Below are 25,027 nucleotides of genomic sequence, written 5' to 3' on the forward strand. Positions count from 1 at the left end.
GTGCAATGGTTCATGCCTGTAATCCAAGCACTCTGGGAGGCCAAGGCAGGTGGATCACTCGAGGTCAGGAGTTCGAGACCAGCCTGGCCAACATGGTGAAACCCCATCTCTACTAAAAATACAAAAATTACCCAGGTGTGGTGGCACATGCCTATAATCCCAGCTACTCAGGAGGCTGCAGCAGGAGAATTGCTTGACCTTGGATGGCAAAAGTTGAAGTGAGCTGAGATTGTGCCACTGCACTGCAGCCTGGGCAACAGAGTGAGACTCTGCCAAAAAAAAAAAAAAAAAAAAAAAGACTCAAGGAAACGGTCTGAGATGAGGCAAAGGAAAACATTTTTCTTTGGGACAAGAGTGCAGTCTGACTCAGACTCTGAGAAATGCAGAATGCATAAAATATTTTCAGTTGTTGGAAGATGAGGAACTTCTTGCTACTGGGGTGTAGGCAAGGTTATTGGCAGGGCATTGAGTCAGCAAGGGGCCTTTGGCTTTGGATAGGTGAGGGTTAACACAGTCAGTAGTTATAAGATGTTTTGTATTATGTAAATTCCTTCCATTATTCCTGAAAACTTCATTCACTTCCTGCTAATGATTTCAGCCTGGTTTCAGTGGCTCCATGTTGAACTTAGACAGGGTCCATCCCCTGCCATAGAGTGGCACACAAGACAATCTTTCCCCCTAGCTGGGACGTGGTGACAGGAGCAGGAGGGTATAAGGAACAAATCACATTTTAGTTAGCAATACCCTATTGTTTCAAATATTTTATTATCAATAATATTGCAAAAAACATCCTTAGAATCAAGTCTTTCTTCACATCCTTGACTATTTCCTGAAGATGCTTTTCTTGTCAAAGGGTATGCACAGTTTTGAGGCTTTAGATTCTTGTCCCTATAGAGGCAGCAGAAACAAAATGGTAAATAAGAAACCAATTGATCTGTTCTTGAGCACACCTGAGCCAGCACCTGGGAGCCTCTTAGAAATAGCTGTGGGATACCTTGAGAGAGGTTAATCTTGAGTAACTGGACTGATAGAAAATAATCTATCACAATGATATCATGAAATAGAATTAGCTTTGTTGTTGTAGTCTGTAGCACTTTTATTAAGATGTAGTCTTAGTCATGCCATCTTTTTAGCATTTCAATAATATATGTTTATTGTGTATAATATTCAGTGTGTATATGTATTTGTGTGGGTGTATGTGTGTGTGTGTGGTTGAGACACAATAATAAAATGAATGTGTGTGAACCTACTACTCAATTCATCAATGAGGACTTTACCACAACTGAGCAATCTATTGAGTATTTTGCTCTTGAGTTTTGTGAAAATATCATTAACATGTACTCTTCTATAATTTTCTTCTTGCATTTGGCACTCTTAAGATAATTTGTTTTGTTCATGTAAGGATAGTTCACTTATTTTCATTGCTGTAAAATATTCCAACCCACGCATATATATTTTATTTATCCTAGTCCTGTTGATAACCATTTGGGTTTTTCCAAATTTTATCTACTATAAGCAATGCTGATTTGACATTCTTTTTCATATCCCCCACTGCACCTGTGCAAGCATTAATATGAGGTATATTCCTCTTAGAAGTGAAATCGTGGAGTCATTGGTTTGTGACTATTCAACTTTACAAATTAGAGACACATTGTCATTCAAATAGCTGTGTCAGTGTACACCCCAATTGCCCCAATGGTATGTAAGAGTTCCAGTGGAAACATACCTTCCCTACTATTCAGCATTTTCAGTCTTAAGTTTTATCCATCCAGTGGGCATGCATGAGATCTTTTTTAAAATTACCCTGAACACCTTTTCACATATTAATGAGCATTTTGTTTCCTGATCTGTGAGAAGTTTGTTATGTGTTTTCTCCATTTTTATTCTAAATTGTTTGTCATTTTATTTTTGATTTAAAGGAATTCTTTATATGTCTTGGATACTTACCTATTATAAATTATTAGATTTGCAAATATCTGTCCTTCCTCCTCCCCACACACACTTTATGATGTCTTTGATGAAGAGGAGTTCTTAAAATCAATGTGGTTGTATTTATAAATCCTCTTATTCGTGGTCTGTGCTTACTGTGTCTTTAAAAAGTGTTTTCCCTACCCAGGGAAAGATCATAGTATGTTTTTTAATAAAACTTTCTTACAGTCTTGTTTCTCACTTTCATGCCTGCCATCTATCAATAATGAATATTTGAAAAGACATAAGAAGTGAAGTCTTGGACCCTTTATTTTTTCTATTGATTACCAATTGTTACAACACATTAATTGATGAGACCATTCTTTAGTTGAGAATCTGCAGTGCTGCCTTTGTAATATATCAAGTTTCTATACATGAAATGGTGTGTATCTCGATCAATATACTCGTCTGTTCCAACAGTAAATTCGCCCTTCTGTGAATCAACACTTTTTATTGGCCACAAAAAGCATTTAATGTTTCATTAATGTGTTTCGCTGGATAGTTCTTGCATGTTTTTAAAAAATTTTTATTTACTACTGGATACCATGTATCTAGTAACAGTAATTAAAAAATATATTTTGTTTGTTTCTAATAAGTTTAAGTGCAATATAATTTTTATATTGATCTTGTGATAGGCCAACTTGTTAAATTCTCATATTTGTTCAGTAATTGGGCTGTGGATTATTTGGGGTTTTCTATGTAGCAATCATTTTATCTGTAATTCATGATATTTGCTTTTTTTATTCCTTATCCTCCTTTTCATTTGTGCATAAATTCATTTCTTTATGGCATAGATTATGGCCTTCAGTGCAGAATAGAAATAGAATTGTCTTACACTTGCTATGAACTGTAGATTTGTAGCAGTTTATTAAGGAAAGATGTTTACTGGGCAACATAGCAAGACCCCATATCAGAAAAAAAGCAAGAAAGAAAGAAAGAAAGAAAATAAAAGGAAGGAAGGAAGAAGAAGGAAGAAAGGAAGAAGGAAGGAAGGAAGGAAAAGATTAGCTTGATAGACAGAAGATACTTTTGAAAATATAGAAAAGCAATTTGGCAATAAATCTTTATAAAATATGGTGCATTTTATACTTTATTAGGGCATATTATTAACGATTTAATGCTGAATTATGAAGCAGACTGTTTCCACATTATAGTTCCTAATATTGAAATCAACTGGCTGTTAGCAGTAGGATTGAGATACAGCACACACAACAATTTATTTAATACTTTGGATGCTATTGATAAATACCAGTTGCTAGAATCACAAAATTTCAAAAAAATGTTTTTAATATAAATTTGCTAAAATGTAAATGCTAGCTTGAAGTTCATACAAGCAACACAGCTTTCCCAGAAGTGACTTGCTCCATAAGGTGAGTGAGAGCCCAAGGTGTTGCTCCAGGTAGCTGTCAGTGGAGAGCTGTGGGGTAAAATAGACTTGAAGTTCAAGACAGCAACCAGACACAGCCTGGGGTTGAGCCTGCTGGATGTGATCTACTTTACCTTGGGGCTACGTTGTGTATGTTTATTCTCTGGCTTTCCCAGCTCTGCTACAATAAGCTTTGTTAGCTTCTGTGACACTTACACAATAATCTCCATGTGTGAAGCCCCCAAAGTGACTTTCTGAAAAGAACGCACACAGATTGAGATCAGATGCTGAGCATCCCTCCCCAGCATGCCCTCTGTTGCACTCTGATGTATTCACACTCACCATGAAGGGCACAAGTGCCTTTTGATCTTCAGGAGGAGAATATGATCGCCGAACAGGTTTTCAGTCGTCACACCCTGCAATACTCTAATTAAATGGTCAGCATGTGCCTCATCAGGGCATCCACTCAAGTAATCTATTTACTGGATTATTTTAATATGTCAGAGTTTTTTTCAACTCGAAAACGGCCAATGCATCTCCAGAAAGGCATAAGAGCTTGGAATGATGCCCCTCTTTGTGTAATACATCTCTTCATGTAATACATAATTAGCAGTAAGAACTCTCTATTTATAACAGTAAATTATTTATTTCCAAGAATCGAGTTCATGTGATTTCTAATTCACGTCATCTTGCTATGAGGAATGGAAGTCTAACATTTAGATGGGGGTAAGGCACCCAGTCTTCTCATGCCTTTTTGCATCCTGAAAGATGTCACCATAGTGTGCATTTCACGGTGAAGGTGACCACCACGACCATTCCCTTGGCAAAGAGAAAAGTCCATTTATTTTGTACAAAGAGGCTGAAATGTAGAGTCCATGAACTTACTTCTCTTTGTCAATGCAAGGCTCTTGTTTCATAATAAAATAACATATTCAGGAAAAGAATTGTATTGAAATGTCACTCTCATGGATTTCATGAGGTTCTGAACTTAAAGTATTCGAAGGAACAATGGTACTGTCAGGTCCTTAGGCTTTGCCTTTAGATCACATGGTTTAAAAGGGAAAAAAAATCAACTGCCAGTGAACATAGGCTCTGATCTCTCATCACTCTTCATTTTTAACGCCTTTTAAAATGAAATTATTTGGGTTTAATACATACATAATCTGGAAATTCCATACGAAAATAACAGAAGTCATGCGCTATAGACTTAATGTTTGTGTCTCCTCAAAATTCGTATGCTGAAATCCTCACCCACAAAGGAATGGTATTTGGAGGTGGGGTCTTTGGGAGGCGATGAGATCATGAGGGTGGAGCCTCATGAATGGGATTAGTGCCCTTATAAAAGAGGCCCCAGAGAGCCCCCTCACCCCTTCCAACATGTGAAGGCACAACAAGAAGGAACTGACTTTGAACCAGAAAGCAGGTTCTCACCAGACACTGAATCTGCCGTGCCTTGATTTTCCAGCATCCAGAACCGTAAGCCATAACTGTCTGTTTATAAGCCACCCCATGTATGGTGTTCTGTTATAGCAGCCTGAATGGGCTAAAACACCATGGATGGAAAACTAATCCTATTGATCATGATACAATTTTTTAAGAGTAAATTAGGAGTTTGAGGCTAATACTTTTTCAGGACCTATTACTGATTATTTGATATTGATGATTAAATTAGGAAGCAGAATCTTTCCATATTATAGTTCATAATACTAAATTGATCATTTCTGCCAAGCATTTTCCTAAGGAAAAACAGTAAAAGAAAACATCATAGGTTTAAAGCTCCTAAGAGCTTTAAACCAGAGAAAGTCCTATTCCTATTAATTAGCACCCCCAACACATTTTTTTGACTATGATCCCAAGTTTCAGGGCTATTTGAATGTATACAATTTTCTATTAAACAAAGGTCTAATTTAACTGGCTTCTCACTAGGCACAGAGTTTTTCCTCATCCTTATAGGTTAATAAGAAGTGGTGATAGAAATCAACATGAGAAGTTATTATCAGATGTGAGACAAACAGACAGAATGGGGGGGGAGAAAGAGAGAGAGAGATTGATTCTGTTTTTCCTTTTCATCCTTTTTTTTTTTTTTTTGACCTGGAACTCAGAGCCAAGTGTCCTTAGCCTAAAATTTTAAAATATAAATATTCTTCTGTGGGATTTCCTTTATTTGAATCATTTGATAGCAAACATTTTCAAATATTTATATTATAAAATATTAAAGAATACAATGATATCACTTTACCTGATATATCGTACTTTTTAGAAAAAAAAAAAAGTGACTTAATCTAACCTTCAAACACTCAGGAATTCTGGACCAAACATCAGCAACCCTTTTCTGTAAAGGGCCAGATAGTAAACATATTTTGGCTTTGCAGACCATGCGGTCTCTGCTTTGCCTACTCAGCCCTGCCACTGAAGCATGCGAACAGCTGTAGACAACACTGAAACCAATGGATACGGCTGTGATCCAATAAAGCTTGATGCCTAGACATTAAAATTTAGAATTTTATATATAAAAAAGAGCAGTGGTCAGGAAGATGCAACTTCTGACCTTTGTTCTAGACCACAACCGGTATCTAAGGTGAACAGGTACCCTCAGAAACCTGCATCCAGCCACTCTAGTGTTGTAGGGCTCTAGACAATTTAGAAGAACTGTGTATCCTGTGTATGTCCTGTGTATTGACCTCCTGTGCTGTTCTGTATATTTAGACTGTAAAAATACCTTTGTCTGTGCTTGGGGTTGGGAGCATAGGGGTTATATGTACTGGGACTGAGGTTTGGGAAAGAAATCCCATATGCAATAACACACATAACCTCATTATATCAAGTTGGGAATCCCTAAACTTGTATTCAAGAATGCCGAAGGGACAGCTCGATGATTCATTAAGGGGATGATTTTTCCCATGAAACCAAAAGATTGTTTAGGTTTACTTAATGAGATACTCATTCTACCTTTTATGTTTTTTTTAACATATGTTTCATCAAAAATACATTGTTTTTACGTATTTTTTGAGAAATGTTTTTTAGCAGTCTTTGGCCAGAAGTTGTTGAATTCCACCAGACCCAAAATGCTAAAGCTCTCCAATTAATGTTTACCCTGCCACCCTCAGATGTCTGCCTTCTTCTCTTAGCCTATGAAACTCTTCCCAAGTATCACCAACAACTGCCTGATGACTAAATTCAATGATCTCTCCTCAACTCTCAACATGTATAATGGAATAACAGGGACAGGTCTGTGTTTGGAATGGAGAGAGGAGGTTATAATTATCATCATTTTACATCTTGGTTGATTGGAAGAGTTGGTATAATGTTTTTCAAATAATTGCCTCTGATCGTCAAATTCATTGTTTAAAGATTACACATAAGCCTTTTTTTTCTACTTCACAATAATGTATTGTTTATTCACTGTGTATGCTACACATTGTGGCTGAGCCCTACAGAAACAAATATGTCTTCTGTTCTCTCACACATAACTAATTAACATTGAAAATACTCTTTTCATTTATTTGAGCTGTATTAAAATGCATTTGGTAAGCTACTATATCCAGTTTTATTATTCTACCAAGAGTTTTAAAATCATTAACCATTCATGTCTGCCATGTTCAGAAGCTACGGTGAACACTTTGACTTAAATGTCAGGATTTTGAAAATCTCCAAATTATATGTTCAACATTGCTTTAGCAAAATGCATTTTAGAGTTATAAATTAACATACATATCAAATTGTCAAATACGTTAACTGCACGCATTTTCAATTAACTCACCACTTAAAGTGTGGATATGATATGAAATAAATGAAAGTTGATTATTTTAGGAGTCATTTTGCAATGTGACTATAACTCTGGCATTTACACTCAGGTAACAGATAATTAAATACCAAAACATCATGACTACCACATACATTTAATCTTTAAAATTAACTCACAGAAGATAGCTTCAAACGATGATTGCATCATCTGTAAATGACTGTAATCCAACTTCATAAATATTGATGAATTTGTGAGGTTTGAAATCATTACTATTGTTGAATTTTACTACATTTCATTTGCATTTCCAAAATTAAAATTCTTCTATGGAATCTGGGAAAGTTCCATTATTAAAGTGTCCCAAAATGGGTCACATGCAATAATCTAGGTAATAAGAAAGAACAGGCTTATGCACAGAATATCCTTACATGCATTCAACTTGATTTGTCTCTCAAGTTTGCCTGAAAAATCTGTCTCTTGACAGCCTGCAGACATAGCCTGAGACAATTATTTCCTGCAAGCACATATTCAGCAATCCAAACAAATTTTTGGTTATATTAAAATAGCAATCCTCTTATCACAAACATCAGAACTGCTCCTAAAAAACTGTTTGTATAGGGAGATAATGGGGCCACAAATTCTGGGAGCATAAAGAGGATGGACTTTAATCAACCTGGCACCTAACTCAAAGCTAATATGATGCTGTTTTCATAGGCCAAAAAGCTATGTGAAGAAGGTAACTTTACTCTCACTTAACTTTAAAGCACGTGATCTTTGTGCTGTAAAGGGTTTCATTTGGTTGGTTTGTGTTGTAAGAAGTTTATGTTTTTATTTGTTGCACACGGGATGCGACATATGATGGAGACTGCAATCCCTTTATGGCTTTATTGCGAAGCTGGAGAACTATCAGTCAAGCGTTGCCTAAAGCTTTTTGGCTCTAGAATTAGGAAGGTGTCATTGGATAATGTCTTTAGTACTGTAGATATTAGATCATTACCATGTATTGACATTTTTATCGGGAGAGTCACTCAAGGGAGAGGGGTAGTGAACTGAATACATTTTGTTTTGTAAATTTAATGAAAAGACTTAGGGATCCTTACTGCTGTTCTTTGGTAGAACTCTCATATGCATCTATTTATGCATGTAGATATGTCATGAATTTATATAGCCCTAAAAGAAAAGAACATCAGACTTCGATCACTTCCATTTGAGCTTTAAAGCTATGATAGATTTTGTACAAACTTGAGCAGAGACTAAGCATTCCTATCTAAGTTAGAAGAATTCAGCTGTGTGAATGTACACACATCAGTTGTTGCCAATTTGAGGGCCTGCTCCCACCCAACCATTTTACCCAGACTTGCACCAGAAAGAACACTGAGTGACTGCAAAGAATTTTATCAATCAAAAGATGTAACGCAACAAACTCAAGCTGGTTTGCAGCATACATTTCATACTAGGAGAAATAATGTAGTACTTGACACTCTGGGTCCAAATACTTCCAGATTTGGAAGGATATGACCTGATTGTGTAAGCCTCCCTAATAATGTTGGAGGTGGGAGGATCACCTGAGCCCAGGAGGTGGAGGCTGCAGTGAGCTATGATCGCACCACTGCATTCCAGCCTGGGTGACAGACTGAGACCTTGTCTAAAAAAAAAGTGTAGCAGTTAATAGTATTGCCTATTTCATAATGTCAGTTCTTCATGGGCATTTTCTGACTCCAGGAGGCACAGATTGGAAACACCAGGCAGTGAGTTTGCCACTGAACCTCAACCAATGAGGGCTGGAGTTGGCATAACATATCCCAGCTCTGTGTCCCTCAATTGTGGTCAACTTTGAGGCATGTTCCAGTTTCTTGGGAGACTGGACCCTTGTCCTCTACAAGGGTGCCCGCTTTTGAACATACCGTTTACTGATTTACTGGCTTTTCTCCCTTCCCTGTGTCATCTCTCCAAGTTCTCCTTGGGAAGAATCACCTCTCACATAAATGATGTACATTCTAAGCCTTGCCTCAGAGTCAGGGGTAACAGCTTCATTCAGGGAAGTTAAAACAAACACATTGTGCTCTCGATGGAAAATTAAGACCTTCGGGATTCAGTGAACCACATGAAGACATCTACCAAGTGCTAAAACTGCCACCTAGTAACTTTCAAATTAACACCTGGATAAGAAATGCATTTGATAAATTGAGACCCAGTGTACTGTCCATTTGACTACACTATTCTATACAATTAAGTAGAATGATACCACTTTGATCCTGCATCTTGTATAAGGAAGTTTTGATTCAAGCCTCTGCATTGTTGCTTAAAACACACATACAAATACATATTATCTATATGTAGATACACATATCTACTTTGCTCCATGGAGCAGCACCTGTGTTATCTAACTTCAGGTGTCACATATTTGTTGAGAAAACAGTAGGCTGAAAACTTAATCTGGGCTGCAATATTAATTGTTCTGATTCTATGAACCAAGCAAAGGTGATCCATGTTCTGAGTTTCAAAGAAACTTCTTTGGAACACAGCTCCTAAAAGTTGACTGTGCCTAGGTACTTCACCAAGAAAACTCACAAAACCCACTGGGATTCTGCTTTCCTTTGCGCATCTAGCTGTTTCCAGACTTGGGGAAGATGTTCACAGTATCTCTCAGCCTCCATGAGTCAGCTATCTGGACCAGCACAAGGATACCACTCATTCTTCTAACCCTGTACTGTGAGTGCTACACAGCCAAAGTTCAGGATCTCCCCTGGGTCTTCAGCTGAAGTTCTTGGTAAGATGAGATTTATAAATAGGAAACAAGTGAACATCAGCAATTATGGCACCAAAAACAATGGCTTGCAAATTGAAAGAATAAGAAAAAAATCTGCCTCCCAGACTCAATTTCCTGCAGAGTCCAGCAGGAGACATTCAATATATGGCATGACCCTGAACGTAGATTGGGAAAAGCCATTTTGTGAGTATAGACATTTAGAGAACATAGTCCATGCCACAGTGAAGACTTGTCAGGAAACGTGACACACTCAAATGGGGCCAGTGTACTACAAAGCAGGTTACACGTCTGGATTTTTAACATCAAAATGAACTTCCCCTATTTATCTAGTACTTATTATTTTAAATTAACAAATAAAAATTGTATATATTTGTGGTATCCATTATGATGTTTCAATATATGTATAGACATTGTGGAATGGCTAAATCAAGCTAATTAACATATCCATTACTTCACATACACATCACTTTTTAAAATAATGAGAACACTTAAAATCTACTCTTTTAGCAGTTTTCAAGCAGACAATACATTGTTATTAACTACACTCAACCTGACTACAATAGATCTCTTGAACTTATTCCTGTTGTCTAACTGAAATTTTGTATTATTCGACCAGCATCTCTTCAATACCCCCTCATCTCCAGGCCCTGGTAACCACCATTCTACTCATTGCTTTAATGAGTTCAACTTTTAGATTCCACATATAGATGAGAACATGCAGTATTTGTCCTCTGTGTCTGGTTTATTCCACTCAACAGAATATCCTCTAGGATTATACATATTGCTGCAAGTGACAGAATTTCCTATTTTTTTAAGGTTGAATAGTATTGCATTGTGAGTATATGCCACATTCTAAAAAGTCTATTCATCCACTGATAGACACTTGTGTTTTCACATCTAGGCTATGGTGAATAATGTTGCAATGAACATGGAAGTGCAGCTTTTACCCCATTTTTCCAGCAACAATTGTAGTAGCAACAACAAAACTTAAAACATAATGAACATGTGCTTTTGTACTCTATTTAATTGAGAAGCATTATTTAAAAGGCATTGCCATCTAGGAAATTATGAATCTGATTTCCCTTCCTTTGGATATATACCCAGAAGTGGGATTGCTGGTTTAATTTCAGATTAGTATTTCTATTTTTAATATTTTTGAGAAGCCTCCATACTGTTTTCCATAATGGCTATGCTAATTTACATTCCTACCAGCGGCATGCAAGGGTTTCCTTTTCTGCACATCCTCGCCAACACCAGTTATTTTAATTGTGTGTTTGTTTGTAGTTGTGACTTGCAAAGCCCCTTGTACACAGGTGGCAGTCAATGGATAATAAATGGTTCCCTTGAGTGAGAGAATGGAGTGTGTGTGTGTGTGTGTGTGTGTGTGTGTGTGTGTTTTATGCCGTATAGTAACTTTTTACTAATCCCCAATTACTCCATTGTACATACACTTTGTTTTACTTGGTTCTAATGATATAACACAAAAGAACTTATCTCATTTTCCTAGCAACAATAATAGCAGCAATGACAGGACACAAAAATAATGAACATGTACTTTTGTACTGTGCTTAATTGGGGAGCATTATTTTAAAACATTGCCATGTAGAGATTTCTATGTAAAGAACACAATTTGGAAACTGATGAATTTATTCTGATGACACCAATGCTGCCTTATCACCATCTTTCACTCTATTTTAACCTATACTAGTCCAATAATCAATAAAAGATGGTATTCCATAGAGTGTCCCCTTTGAAAATGAATTTTTGCTAAATAAACTAAAATTAACAACTGATGACCATAAAGGTTTATGAGTGATAGGGATTTAAAAATGGATACCTAATGCTTTCGTGAAAACAGTTTGATGATGATAAACTGAAAAATTTGAAAACTTAAGCGCAAGCACTTTATGTTCCGTCATTACTAACACATGGCCAGTACATGATAATACTTCATTCATTTCTACTTTTTCCTTAGTTTCCATTAAGAACTTCTCATATTTCTTGTTCTCTAAAGCTTGCATGGATGCTTTAATTTCTAGAGCTCATTGGTAGAAATACAAATGTCTTTCTAGTAAATGTTAATGAGCACTCTGATGACCATGTTGCTGTTGGTATTTGAAACTGGCAGAATCAATATTCAGGGCCTTCTGGTATATAGGCAAACATATCTGACTTGAAATTCCTCCAAGTGATTTCAACAACCCAGGACATTCCATTAAGAGGGCTTTCTTATCTAGGGGCAGTCCCATGACACAGACTCCAAGACATAAAGTGATAAACTTTAGTGAAGTTCATTATCTTTCAATTCTATTAAAAAATAGCTGACTTAAAACTGATCTTATCAATTATTTATCATTCTTTGGATACTGTGAGATTGCCTAATTCCCAAGCTCTTAAATATGATTGTAAAGATTGTTTGTTTTCCATCCAAATGCCTTCTTATAACAATCCATTTTATATAAAAAGAAATAGTGACTTCAGTGATTTTTAACATGAAGTATTGGATCTCTTTTCCCACCGTTTATGACCAAGAATCCTCAGTTAATGCTTAATAACTTTTATTGTCAAGACATCCTTTTTAATTTCTAACCTAACCTTCCCTTGTTGGCATTTAAATCCATTTATTCTTGCTCTAGGAAGATTAAGAAGAGTTGGCCAGAGTTCTCTTCATAATAACCCTTCACTTACTTGATGACAATTACTGAATCACCCTTCATGGTAAATGTCTCCAACCTTCTTCGTGTTCCCTCATTTCCTCTCTTACTATTGCTCATATATGTTATTTTAGATGCAGTCATAGTATCAAAACAGGAAGTGGATTGAGTACAAATATCTCTTTCTTATCACCATCTTTAGTTTACATTAAGAAGTTCTCACATTTCCAATTCTCTAAAGCTTACATGAATGCTTTAATTTCTACAGCTGACTGGAAGAAATACAAATGCCTTTCTCGTAAATGTTAATGAGCACTCTGATGACCATGTTGCTGTTGGTATCTGAAACTGGCAGAAACAATATTCAGGGTCACTGGGTTTAGGCTCCTCCTTTCCTCTTCTCTGGACATGGCTTCTTAGAAAGGTTGACCCTGGTGGCCACACTCGAATTACATTAGCACTTGGTCTCTTGGTTATAGCCGATAGACCCAAGGCTGCACAGATTGGACCACTGTCACATGTGTTCAGGAAATTGACATTTGGGATTGAGATTCCAAGGCTGGGATTTTTGGAAGCTGAGTTGTGCTTGTGGCTACTTTTTAGGAGGTGCCCAATCTTCTTCAGGTGAGGTCTCTGGAGTTGTCCCTGTTCCTGAGACTCCTGGTTGCTGGTTTTTGGTTTTCTTTTACTTCAAATTTTTCAGTTTCTAGTGAGAAATCTAATAATCCTTCCAGTAAGTTCCCTTTTGGGGCTTCAGATAGCAAAAACTGATGTCTACTTCTTGAAGCCAAAAGTATTCTAACTCATGTTTTGATGACTCACCTGTCAAAAAAGAAAAATAAAAGTGCTTCCTGGGGTTCCCATGGAGTGATTACATGACCACACAAACACTTCACATTATGTGACCCTGTTATTCTGAGTTAAAAGGTGGAATTATCCACATCCCTTCATGTTATACAGACATCAGAGGTGGTACAGATCACAGTTTAGTGAAGTAACTTGTTTGTACATTGGTCTCCCATTTCCTGTGAGGTTTCTGAGGGAATGGAGAGGAGTTTATGAGCTTTTGATTTGTGGTATCCTTCACTGGGGCGAGGCCATGGTAGATTTCCAACACATTTATTAAATGAAAGTTTTAACAAGTCAAATTAGTCCCTTGCTAGATCCATGTATTAGTCCATTCTCACGCTGCTATAAGGACATACCCGAGACTGGGTAATTTATAAAGGAAAGACGTTTAATTGACTCACAGTTCAGCATGGCTGGGGAGGCCTCAGGAAACTTGCAGTCATGGCAGAAGGGGAGACGAACATGTCCTTCTAACATGGCAGTAGGAACAGAAGTATAAGAGCCAAGTGAAAGGGGAAGCCCATTATAAAACCATCAGATCATGTGAGAACTTACTATCACTAGAACAGCATGAGGGAAACCACCCCCATGATTCAATTACCTCCCATCGGGTCCCTCCCAGAACATGTGGGGAGTATGAGAACTACAATTCAAGATGAGATTTTGGTAGGGACACAGCCAGACCGTATCAATCCATGTAGGTGATCTGGTCCTTTCCAAAGAAAAGAGCATTTCAGGCACTTTGACTGAAATGTTAGAACCAAAAGAAGAAATAACTTAGTGCGTATACCATGAAAAATATTTAGGGTGGAGGTATGATACTATATTGCAAACCTATCATGAGAAATGAACTATGATAGATGCATTTTACGCATTATCACTGCAGTAACGAGGTTTGTTTGGGGAGGTTGAGATAGAACTTTTTAAAAAAGTAATAATTTAAAATAATGAAGGCCTTCATGAGATAGCATTTGCACACATAAGTTGTAATTAAGTTGTGATCAGACCAGTAATAAATAATAAAAAGATATCAGAACATTCACTGCTTTGAAGGTTAGAAGGAAGTAGAAATAGAAAGGAAACCAACTTCTGTTCCTGGGGGAGAAGAATGCAACAGAAGCTTTGGGAGCCACGGAGTGAGTCTTACAGATGTCAACTACATGGTGATGAACGGAATTGTGCAATGAATGGAGAATTACAGTGAGGCACTGCTGTTAGGTTAAGGTGCATATAGGTATCTCTGTCTCATATAATTGACAAAGATTTTTTTTCAAACAACTGAATCTTATTCATACCTTTATTCCCAAAGGATGATTAATTGTATTCTCTTTTTACTCAAAGGGGATGATGTTTAGGGCTTTATCACACATGGGTCACAGTAAGTTTTCACTGATGAAGATATAATTCAGATGAGAGTGTGAGCAGAGAATGAGGGGAAATTGGGTGTATACTATCAAGGGGTACTGATATTTAAAAAATTAAATTGTTCAACATAATCCTTTCCATTCAGGCAAAATGTGTTTCTTGTACAAAATAGAGAACAGGAATGCAAAATATTTTATTTTCTGCATCTTTGGAGAGCTAAGGATGGAATAGAAAGAAAAAATGTGAAAAATAGAGAAATTGTGTGACAGAAGAAAATAATGATGGAATGAATACAGGAATGAAGATGAGGGAAAAGAAGACAGATGCAGAATGGAGACCATTCAGATACAACAATGGCAGACAGGCAGACAGACGATGCTCATGCCCACTAAGAGAAGATGGTCATAGACACAGCAACCTACAAGAACCAAGTTTAAGAATATGCAGGCACAAATGTAGATTAATTCACATAGGGTTAGTGAATATTTTTGGAGCCTGGTGGTTAAGCATTTCAGCTGTGAGGTCAAATTCTGGTTGACATCCTGGCCAGGCATTGAGTGACACTGAGCAAGTTTCATCGGACTGCCTCAAATCTCAGTCTTCTCACCTGTAAAATGTATGTTTAAAAAGTATCTACTCATAAGATGTTGTGAATTAAGTGAAATAATGAATGTGAAGCCCTTCATCTAATGCCTGACACAATCTAACTCAGGAGACAGTATTTCAAGTGCTTACAAGTCGGACTACAGAGAGCAAAACTAGATGGAGTTTTGCCAAAGTATGAAGGGAACATACTTTTCAAAGGGGAGATTCTCTCACCTCCAAACACTGATACACCATGCAGGGGACCTCTAGGTGTTGGCAGAATGTCATGTTTTTGAAGAGATGCTGTATCACAATCTGACTGTTATGTTGATTTTTAAATGTTTACAACTTATTTGATTTTTACAAACACTTTGCAGGACAAATGAACACATCTGGGGCTGTGAATATCTATCTGAGCATGCCTGGTGACCCCTGTATTAAAAAATATTTTCTCTTACAGTCACTGCTATAATGCCAGACCACTATGATTACTAATATAATTGTGATTATTTTACTTTTCTTTTGGGGGCAAGTCACTATCTTGGTGCTTTGGAGCTACCAAGACTATAAAAAAGGAAATATAATATAAACCATCAGAGAAGCTTTAACCTGAAAAATAAGTTAATATGCACAAATATTTACAATTAAATGATCTACAAGGTCCACATATTTTATAAATTTCTATGACAGAGGGAGATTTCTTTTTCATTTCAAACACAACCATGATTGTGTTTTCAAAAAAGCAGCCCCTTTGTGGTGGTCCCATTTTAAATGGATTTTACATTTAGTGCCTCTAGAAAGCTTGATATATGCTAGTTTATCAATGTCATTATCGGCATCATTATTTTACATAAAATCAGACAGCCAGCATATTTGTGTACCTCAGGACTTAAAACCTGCTTTAAATATGTTACATTTCATCAAGGTTAATGAGCTTGACACCAAATATGCTAATTTAAAGGTGGCAGGCATACGAACAAAGGAACAAAGATACTGTGTCCAAGGAAGTTTGTTGCAATGAGGGAATAAAGGTTTTAAATGTTAGTCAAGAGGGCCGTTGTTAAGTGACTTCTAGATAGTACAGTGCTGTTGTTAAAAAGAGTAAGTGAATAATAGTTACTAGTTATATAGCATTTGTTATGTGGGTGACATTCTTCTACTTCCTTAGGTGCTTTGATGTAAATAATCCTTATACTTAGCCTACAAGGCCAGTGATATTTCATGCCCATTTTACAAAAGAGGAAACTCAGACCTAGGAAAGCTATCAGTAATTTATCCAAAATCTCACAGGTTGGAAGTGGGGGAGGCAGAATCTGAATTCAAGCAGTCAAGATTTGGGGTCAATGCTTCTAAATACTATGATAAACTAATTTCCTAGAGCTTTTTGTACTGGTATGTTACCTGACTCCTCTAATAGTAGTGAAAGTTGCAAAATGAAGAATGATATGTATGATGCAATTCAAGTTACTTAAATAAGGTAGTAATACCTAATACATACCTATCTGCACGTTCTGTGCCTAGAAGGATACCCAGTAAACTCTTCACTGAAAGCATTGTATTCCGAGTCTCAAGTTTTCACTTTTGATGTTCATTTCCTTTTGTCCTATTATAAGTATGGATTTTTGCAAGGTTCTTCAATACTCAAGAATTACCGTGCTCTTTCTGAGTTTACTTGTTTATTTATTTAGGAACTCATTGTTTTACACCCAGGCAGCCTATATTGTTCTCCAATTATAACTTCTTTAAAATTCTTATAACTCTTGTGAAATTTTTCCTCTGTCCTTTCCATTATTTTGACTTAAACAGGAACTGTTGGCTGTAGACATGAGCCTCAGCCTTAGTCCTGTGAACTACACAGTCCCCTTCAATGAAATGCACTTTCCTTTTGCCAGCTTGTAAGAGGTCATGTCTGGACCCCTATTGGGGGCAGCCTGTTGGTAACCCAGGTAGCAGTTGATGGCCAGGAAGGCTACTCTTCCTATGGTCTGGCTCTGAGCAAAGTGAAAGCTGTGGCCAAATTCCCCTTTTCATGTCTTGGGAGAACTCTTCCATGGTTCCTTGGACATAAAGTGGTGCGGGATCTATTCAGACTCACATCCATTGGCTTGAGTGGCTTCTCAGGTCTCCAGTCTATAACAGAGAGGGTGCAGAAAATCCTACCAGAGAAGAGACTTGGATGCCTTTGCCCCAAGTTTTAAGGATGTATTATCATTCTTCTAAATTACTGTTTTTTGTTGGTTTATTTGTTTGCCTGGCAGCACAGGCAATAAATGCTAGGTTTTCCCACTCTGTCCCCTGAAAATCTCAGGCCAATTCAAGATCTAGGGCATACTTTTATACTTTTCCAACATACTGTGGATGTGATATTACCAAAGAGGAATAGATAGGAATGGCAGTGTCCAAGCTGTCTTCCTTTCATAAGGCTACACAAAATATTCTCAGTGGCTACATTGTCTTAAAAATATTCCAGCAAATAAATGTATCCTAGTTTGTTTAGTGTTTCTACTCTTGCTAGATGTATAAGCTGGTAATTTTCACCATATGAACATCCTTACCCAAACGTTTTAATTCTGCTTTAAATAGTTTTTAGCATGGATTCATATAAATTTGGATTCTGAGTCAAAAGGCATAGGAGTTTCTTTCATTTGCATACATAGTTCAAAACTGGTTTCCCAGAGAGTTATACTAATTTATAGGATTGCCTGCAATGTTCAGTTCCTCTAGCCATTAATCTCACCCATGACAGCATGAGATTCCTTGTAAGCCTCAATTAGGAAAAGAATTACAGCTGGGGCCTTCCTCTTTTATTCTGTAAAATCCAAAATTTTCCTCATAAAGTTCAAAGGATCTTTTTAATAACAACAACAACAACAAAGCTTAAAGCAGGAGGTGGGAAATATATAAACAATTCTCTTAAACCAAAGCCTTCCCTTTTGTCTTCTTTCTTTTGCCTCAAGATCTTTAAATGGTTGCCTCCCATGGGCTTCTCCAGGTTTTGCTCTTCCCTGGAGATTTCTAGATACCTTAGGGGAGAGTTGTTTTTCCAGTGGTACAACCCATAGGCAACTGATTTGTCCAGGAAACTGGCTGATTCTCTAGTACATTTCAGAAATGTGAAATTGCTTGGGGTCTTGAGCCACATTTTAACTTTCAGCAGAGTTTCATAATGAACTAAACAGCGATGTTTTGTTCTAGGCACTTTTCATCCACAGCTGAGTTTACAGCTAAAAGATATTTGGTCAGGCATTGTGGTGCATGCCTGTAGTCCCAGCTACTCAGGAAGCTGAGGTGGGAGGATTTCTGGATCCCAGGAGTTTGAGGCTACAGTGAGCTACGATCGCGCCACTGCGTGCCACCTGGGGTGACACAGTGGGACCCTGTCTCTAAAAATTTTAAAAATGTAAAAAATAAAAAAGTGATGAAATCCAACCTGAAGAAATTGAAGAATCTTTGTCCCTGCATTCGCAGGCTCTAATCATATTTAGGATCATTGTGCTGTTGAAAAGGAAAGTCTACCCAGGTAAGTAAAAATGCTTTCTCTTTGAAAATATTTAACTACCTTTGTGGCTTAAATTCTATTTGTAGCTTATTTTAGTTTCCAGGAAACTAAATTTCATTAATAAGAAAGAATTTGACACGAATTTGGGCCCCATGTAAACTTTTTTTCTGAGATTCCCTAGTGAAATGAATAAACACCCCTCCCTATATAAAATGGAGATCCTAAGATTCCTCTAGCAGAAACCCAAGCTTCTGTATAATCACTCTCATTTCTGTGATATTTCTTCTATTACTTTTCATGAAATACTTTATGCCATGCGTTGCTCACAGTGGCAAAGCTTACACCACAAAAGCAAAATAGAGATCCAGACACTAACAGAATTGTTGTAAAACGATCTTTGTAATTCAATCCACTCCACTGTATTATGATCTCCAGGCTTTGCTTTACTGCTCCAGGATATCTTAGACCTTTTTTTTCTATGCCTTTAAGATTTCTCTCGGTCAGGAGTGCAAATATTTGTGAACTTGCCCTATCACATTTCCACAGTTAGCCTCATCAGACGCCTAGCTGGAGAAAGTAGATTTTTCATGCACAGCCTCAGAAGGTTTTTTGCCAGTTCTCGTCTTCTGAGCCAATTCTCCAAACTGGCATAAAAACAATATTCGTGGTATTTTTAATCTTAAACCAAGCTGAATAGACTCTTCTGTCACTCCTTCCAGCTTCAGGAGAGGGATTGTTACACCTTAATTTGAGAGGCATGCATTGTAGATTTTCAGAAACACACAGTCATTGTATCAGCTTCTTTTTTCATACTTTAAGGGAAATGGAAAGTAAACATTCTATCCAAAATATTATTTGTATTCTTGCTTGACAGAACTCCAAAAAGTCTCAAGAGACAGATTTAATATACACCTTGGTTGAGCGTTGCAGCTCCAATATATTTTTAAAGATAATGACAAGCAGCCAGGTTCTCAGCCCTGTTGCTTTTGCCAAAATGGAAGGGAATGTCTGGAGAGGCTTGAATTCCAAGCTTTGGGTTCAACTAGACTATCTTCACTGCAGAGTTTCTCAATCTTGAACTGTCGGGACTGCAGCTGAATAATTCTGTGCAGGAATTATTATTGAGATCCCTGGCTTTTCTACTCGCTGGATACCCTTAGCACCTGAAGCACTTCCTCCCACTGCAACAAGCCAAAATGTCTTCGGGAGTTGCCAGATATCCCCAGGGTGGAGGGAGTGGGGAACAAAGATGGCCTTGGTTGAAAACCATGACTGTAGTCTGTGCCTTTCCAGAAATCACACTAGCTACCCAGAGGGATATTACAGAGGACTCTTCTTCATATACTTGTGTTTAATCATTTTGTTCCTTAACCCTGTAGAACTATGCTGTTCAATGTGGTAGCATTTAGCCATATATGAATGTTTAAATCAACCAAAATTAAATCCCATTTAAAAACCCATTCTCTGGCCATATGTGGCTACTGGGTATTGCATATTAGAGAATATTTCCACATCCCAGCAAATTTTATTGGACAGTACTGATCTAAAGAAAGCATTCTCAGAGGGAGACAAATCATTCCCAAGGGACAAAGAAAGGGTTCTTTCTTGAGAAGGGCAAACCTCCTTCTATTTATAAAGCACAAATATACATAATATATATTTTACTTACATAGTGTAAAATGTGTATGCAACATGTCTGTGGTGTTAAAGTTATCTGTAATAGGAATGAGTTTAGAAAACAAAAGATAAAACCCACCTTAACCGGGGCTTATGAAGAAACACTGGTTATGGATTTATTTTCCTCTTTTGAGTTATAATTTGGAACTTGAAGTGCTAGATTTGCAAATGCATCATCGCACCTTTAAGATCCTTTAATGCCATAATGAAACCTCTATTCTTATTTTCCCTTTTACTTATAGCTTTCAAACAATGTAACTGAAGCTACACATTTTCATTTAACAACAGCTAAAGAAGCTTGTGGAATTTTGCAATTCACATTTTAAGTTATTGGAAGCTCCTCTAACTAGCTTAATGATTTCTAAACAAAAGGATCCTATTCGAAAATATTAGATTAATTTTATATGATAGCATGTGTATTAGTCTGTTCTCACACTGCTATGAAGAAATACTCAAGACTGGGTAATTTATGAAGGAAAGAGGTTTAATTGACTCACAGTTCTGCATGGCTGGGAAGGCCTCAGGAAACTTACAATCATGGCAGAAGGCAAAGGAGAAGCAGGCGTCTTCTTCACAGGGTGGCAGGACAGAGTGAGTGCAAGCAGGGGAAATGCCAGATGCTTACAAAACAATCAGATCTTGTGAGACTCACTCACTGTCAGGAGAACAGCATGGGGGAAACTGCCCTCATAATTCAATTTCCTCCACCTGATCCCGCCCTTGACACGTGGGGATTACGGGGATTCCAATTTGAGGTGAGATTTGGGTGGGCAGACAGAACCAATCCATATCAACTGGAATACAATGTTTTGATATTTTAAATTTAATTAGAAAAGAAAGTTATAAATAATATTTTGATGATGAATTAATTCATATGTTTGGTTTAAACAAGAAAGTACCCAACTCATCATTGGAATGATGGGTTATTTGTAATGGACATCTGTCATTATTTTCTGGCTGGATATCTGAGGTCATTTTTGGGTTTGGGGAGATTGTTAGCCATGAGTCTTAAGGGAAGGTAAAGCTCTACTTTTTGCTACCAAAGCAACAAGGTTAGATTCTGGCTACCCTTGACCTGGACAATCATAGACCCATGACCTAGTATTGGTCATTTGGATATTCTGATCCAGGATTTTATAGTGGGGGCAGATGACACAGAGCGTGTCAGTGGCAGTTTGGAATTTTGATCAGCTGCATAATGACCTTGAGTAAATCTTCTTATGATAGCCAGTATTGACACCTGTATTTTGCATCCAATGATATTTATCTGATAAAAGTATTCTCCATAAGGTACAACTCTGGTAGGAGTTCTAGGGATGATTTTATGCAGATTTTGGTCAGGCTACCATAGAAACTCCTAGCCCCATCTCCAAATTAGTGCAAGCGCAAATTAGCCTGAGATAATTACATGAAAGCATACCATGGTGAGTTGGGCAGAGGAGGTAAAAACTTACAAATAAGAAGCTATTTTTCTGCCAAATGGTCCTTAATCCAAGGAATAATTTCTCCAAGAGAAATATCCAAATCTGTGTTAGACAGTGAACATTACTGAAGCTAGATTCCAAGTAATTTCCAAAGTAATTATACAGTTTCACTTTCCCACCACAGATGTATCTGAGTTCCAGTTCCTTCACACTCTCACCATCACTTGATATTATCAGTCTATTTTAGCTATTCTGATGTATGTACAGTGTTATGTACTTTCAGGTTTTAGCCCTTAATGCTAATCATGTTGAATATTTCTTAGTATACTTATTTGCCATTTGTGTATATTGTGTGGTGAAATGTCTGCTCACATACGTTGACGATTTTAATTGGATTTTTGCATTATTATAAGTTTATAAGAGTTCTTGATGCATTTTAAGATTTTGTTGAATTTCTGTCTTTACAGTCTTTTTTTCCATTTTCTTAATATCTTTAGAAGAGCAGAAGATTTAAAATTTGAAATTCACTCATCTTTTTTCTGGTTTGTGCTTTTCAAATCACACTTAAAAATTCATTGTATAAGTTGAGGTCACAGTTTTCTCCTTATAATTTTAGCTTTGGGGTTTAGGACCGTCTATGATACACTTAGAGTCAATTTTTGCATAAGTTGTTAAGTTGAAACTTAGATTCATTACCTTGTTTATACCAATGAATAGGTTTAAAAATTTACCCACATATATTGTTATACTACTACTAGCAGTCCTCATTCCCTTTTTTGATTCCACGTATCCATCTGATGCCATTTTTTTAATGCTTGGAGAAATTCTTTTTACATTCTTTGTAAAAGATTGCTACTGGCCATAAATTTTCTCTGGTTTTGTCTAAAAAATTTTTATATTTACATTCATTTTAGAATAATTTTTGTGCTAGATAAAAAATTCCAAGTTAATTTTTTTCTTTTAATGTTTCAAACATGCTAATCCATTGTCTTCTGACTTGCGTGATTTCATCACACACCTGGGCCTATCATGGGTAGGGGGGAGGGGGGAGGGATTGCATTGGGAGTTATACCTGATGTAAATGACGAGTTGATGGGTGCTGACGAATTGATGGGTGCAGCACACCAACATGGCACAAGTATACATATGTAACAAACCTGCACGTTATGCACATGTACCCTACAACTTAAAGTATAATAATAATAATAATAATAAAAGATATCTGAAGTGATGACTATTTTTATTCTTCTGCATAAAACGCACCTTTTTCATCTAACTCACTTTAAGATTTTTCACTATATTGCTAGGTTTAGTCAATTTGCTAAGAATTTGTCTTGATGTAATTTTATTATGTTTTGTTCAATTTGGAGTTTATTGACCTTATCCAATCTTAATTTTACAATTTTTAAAACATAAGAAACCATCAATCATTATTTTCCAAATATTTTTCTGTCCCATTTCACCATTTTCTACTTCTAGGATTACAACTGAACTTTTACCAGGCCATGTGATATTGTTCCACAGTTAATTACTCCTTTCTTTCATGCTTTTGTCTCTATGACTCAGCTTAATAATTTCAATTACTGTGTCTTCTGATTCACATGTCTTTTCTTCTGCATCTTACAATTAATCCTGTGCAATGAATTTTTATTTCAGATATTTTATTTTTCATCTCAAGTATTTATATTCAGTTCTTAGTCTTCCAATTTTCTCCTTATTATAATCATGCTTTCTTTTAAATCCTTGACCATTTTGATTATAACAACTGTTTTAAAATCCTTTTCTGCTAATCCCATCACTTTAATTTCTGAATCTGATTCTATTATTTTTATCATGGAAAATAGTTTACATTGTCTTGATGTTTGGCCTTTCTATACAATTTTTAATTGGATATGGAACATAATGCATGTTATTTATTTTAGAGTCTAAATGTTATCTTCCTTTAGGAGTACGCATTCTCACCTGAGGTAAATTTAAGTTACTTCTAGATAGAATGGATGCTTTAAAGGGTTGTTATTAAGCTTTGTCAGGACATTGCTACAGTAACCATTAGCCTAGGTTTAGTTTAGCCTTAACACTAAGACATGGTCCTACCGCAGTCGATAATAAGGCCCTAGTTCTTAATTCTATACTCTGAACAATTTAAACTTTCACACCTCAATACCCTGTGTACGCTCTGGAAATTGTTCCGCTTAAAGATCCCTGGAGATTTCTGCCCAGAATGATAGAATTTCATCAACTATATATATATGTCCTTGTTTGTAGAAAACACTTAAAAGAACCTCTATACAGATTTTTAGAGGTCTTTCTTTACGAAGTTTTGTTTTCTGGAACTCTGTCCTGCAACTCTTGCCACCTCAGCTTCCCTGAACTTTGATCTCTGTTTCATCAACTCATTGATTGCCTTCCGCTGTTTTTAAAGCCTGGAATGTTTCTCCAGGTGCAAAGGGCAATTGTCAGACTCATACACATAAGAGATCCCATTTCTGTCTTGATCATTGTATAATATCTAAAAGCAATTGTTTCATATATTTTGTCTAGTGGTCTGTTTATTGCTTATCCCTTTTTTTGTCTAAAGCATAAATCCCACTAATCCTCACAAGTTTCTGATATAAACATATCCTCAATATCAGCATTGATGTCTCTGAGTACCTTTCATTTTTTCCTATCTTATTTAAAGTAGCCACCATGCAAATTACTCTCTAACTCTTCATCTCACTCAAATTTTCTTACAAAACTTCATAAATATAAAAAACATATTTCTTACTTATTGGTTCAACTCTTTATTACATTCCTTCCCCTTAAGGCACTTGGCTTTGCACATAATAGGTGCTGTAAAAATATGGGAATTCTAATAGGTACTTAACGCTCGATTTGTGGAATGGTCATTCTACCAATTAAATTTGTAAACCTAATCTTATATATTCTTTAGTATAAGATCACCTCTTTAAGGCTTTTTCTTATCTCTAATTTTGACAAGAGGATAATTCCATATGCTTTAGCTAAAAATAACAAAGTACAAAAATAAAGTTCACTGGATGACCTTTATGCCTCAGGAAATATGCAGAAGATTACATTACAGTCATTGTGTTAATCCCACAGGTAGCCAACTGACTTTAATCAACAAA

The 25,027-nt window shown here is 36.6% G+C and overlaps 1 protein-coding gene and 1 long non-coding RNA gene across 2 annotated transcripts in view; one reads left to right on the forward strand and one right to left on the reverse strand.

Moving 5' to 3' along the window:
* PNPLA4 (patatin like phospholipase domain containing 4) overlaps nucleotides 1–25,027 on the reverse strand; it is a 235,979-nt gene that overhangs the window by 48,552 nt on the left and 162,400 nt on the right. The window lies entirely within an intron of this gene.
* The window catches only part of LOC126946657 (uncharacterized), a 63,999-nt gene continuing 57,497 nt past the window's right edge, over nucleotides 18,526–25,027 (forward strand). The window contains exon 1 of the long non-coding RNA XR_007722731.1: nucleotides 18,526–18,819. This is a non-coding gene — a long non-coding RNA (uncharacterized LOC126946657). The remainder of the gene's footprint in view (nucleotides 18,820–25,027) is intronic.

The sequence above is a fragment of the Macaca thibetana genome, chromosome X (assembly GCF_024542745.1).
Source record: "Macaca thibetana thibetana isolate TM-01 chromosome X, ASM2454274v1, whole genome shotgun sequence".
In the NCBI taxonomy this organism is placed as follows: domain Eukaryota; kingdom Metazoa; phylum Chordata; class Mammalia; order Primates; family Cercopithecidae; genus Macaca; species Macaca thibetana.